The 2,457-nt window shown below is 40.4% G+C and overlaps 1 long non-coding RNA gene across 1 annotated transcript; it reads left to right on the plus strand.

Moving 5' to 3' along the window:
* The first annotated feature begins 228 nt into the window (after nt 1-228).
* On the plus strand, nt 229-1,324 carry LOC120935450. The gene is made up of 4 exons (XR_005748494.1): nt 229-287; nt 613-692; nt 784-992; nt 1,118-1,324. It is a non-coding gene; the product is annotated as an uncharacterized LOC120935450 (long non-coding RNA).
* Nucleotides 1,325-2,457: the final 1,133 nt, after the last annotated feature.

Here is a 2,457-nt window from a genome sequence, read left to right on the forward strand (position 1 = left end):
TTGTACGGCGGTGCCCCTCCCCCGGCGCGTGTTGATTGGCCGATTATTCGACCGTCCACGCCTTCCAACCCAGGGGTTGCTGGGGATTGTAGGCCTCCGGTCCAGCACCAGCTTGGGTGTCTGTGCACTGGCACTCTGTGTCCGCTCACGCCCGACCGCGCCTCCTATGACGCACGGACGTGTGGGAGGGGCCAAGGGGTATATCTTGGACTGTGTCTGGCTGTGGAGCGTCAGTGTGTTGTGCACTCCTGTGGAGCTAACTTGTGCTGCTAAGACAGACGAACCAGGTACTCTCCCTACTATGCTTACCAGCTGCTTACTATACAAATTTGTTTCCTTTGCGTGTCCAAGTCTTTTGGCTTGTTATTTTTCTCGACTATTTTTTCTTTGTTCTTCTTTTTCTGGATTTTCTTTACTATGGAACAGTCTTCTTGCTGATGATCACTATATTTATTTTAAATATAATATATAAGCAAACTGTTTGTTTTTCTTCTATTTTATTCCATTTTTTCTTTTTATTTATTTATTTTTCCTGCTTGATCTCTAACTGTTCTCTTTTTTATACTATTTTTTTATATTTTTTTTTTTTGTTTGACACAACATTTGGATCAGCTTGTCACAAATCTGACCAGCCTCCGGTCTCAAGCTAGGCATAAGCCTCCACAGATGCTATACCTGTATACCTGAGCACTGTGAGTGTACACTCTATCTTTACTCTTTATTAAATAAATATTTCTTTATGTACTCTACAATAGATATTGACATTACTACTCTTCTCCACAGTTGGCCACTTTGCTTCTGGGTGCCGCCCCCTGCCTCTCCGATGGTTGGGGACTGTGTGAATCCCATCTGCAGCGGTTTCTCATTTTTTCCTGCCTAGGTTATCCTTTTGGCTGTCAACTTGTGTCCATCTGGCCTGATTTTTCAGGCAGGTGATGGTATCAGGGTATTATACACCCTGTTGTTTGTTTACATCCACTACGGACCAGCAGGTGGGCATTATGTTGATATACACTGACAGAGCGACTTCATATACTCTATTTATTGTTTATGTATATTTAATATATCTGTGTATAAATCATTAATTTTCTTTCTTTTTTCTGTATGTTATTATCAGAATCCAAACTCTGATCTCAACCACCCCTGAAGAAGCCTAACCAGGCGAAATATATAGGGTTTACCAACCGGGTTGTGATCTCTGCTACAGTATTTATGTCTGTTATGGAAACCTTTTAATTTTGTTATACTTGTTCAGGTTGTTTTGATTTATGAATTGGGCTCCGTTAGAGTCTATGATATGTCCTACAACCTGACGCTATTTTTTTAAATAAACTATTAAAATTTATAGTATTTGTTCTATTTTTCTTTATGGGTTTCTGCTTGCACCGTTATAGTCCCGCCACTGTTCGACTTTCCCATATATAAATTTGGGATGAGGTGCTCTTGTTAATGATACTATTTTTCAGTCTAGACCAGCCAGATCCTATCCCTCTTTTTCCAAATATTTTCTTGGATGTTTTAATACATCATATCTGGATCTGAGTGGCCTAGCAATCTCTAACTAAAATATGATGTTTCTGGCTCTATTTATGAACCCATGACATTTTGATTGTGGTGTATATATATGTATATTTATATGTTAATATCTGTTTAGGACTTAGTTTCCATCATTTTGCCATCTAGTCCCCCCTCCCTCTTTTTCAATATCCCTCCTGGATCCCCTTCTTAGCCCCTTCTCTAGTTCTTCCCCACTGACAGTGTCTCCAGCACCTTGAGTGTGCATCACTGTCACCCCCACCTGGTTGCCGTGTGCGGTGCAGGCTCCCACCTCACCTGCTACAGGACACCCGGTGTATGTTGCACTGTTTTTTGTTTGTATTATCTGTTTATTTTTCTCTGCTGGCTTTTTCTTCTCAGGCCGTCTTTTGCTGCTAGCATGGCAGACTTTCGTGGCGCTGCATGGGAAGGCTTTATGTTCAAAATCCAGTCCAATACAAATAATGCCGATATAACTATTCCTGAGCTTGATCGAGCATTTTCTAGATTACAACGTCTTTTGGAAAAAAAGGTCAGAATATTTTGGCACAAACAATACTTTATCAAATATGTTGAAAATCAGATCACCCCATGGGGCCTGAGGATACAAATATTCCCCAATCTCAAAAAGGTAGATGACGCCCTTAAACTTAGATGGGAACAGAACTTACAGTCTTGTTCGTTCGAAATGATGAACATCTTATGCAACCAATACGAAGCTGAAATTGAGGATCTTGATGTTCAGGTTAATGCCTGGTACATTGAATTGGTATTGTCGATATCGAATCCGCTGTTCATTGAGAGGGAGAAATCCCTTAAAGAACATTTGGAAGAGTATACCACTGACCTAATTAATTTTAAGGAGGGCAAATACCTTAGAGATAAGGCTGCATATGACAATAAGTATGCTTATAAATGGAA

The sequence above is a fragment of the Rana temporaria genome, chromosome 4 (genome assembly GCF_905171775.1).
Source record: "Rana temporaria chromosome 4, aRanTem1.1, whole genome shotgun sequence".
Lineage (NCBI taxonomy): Eukaryota > Metazoa > Chordata > Amphibia > Anura > Ranidae > Rana > Rana temporaria.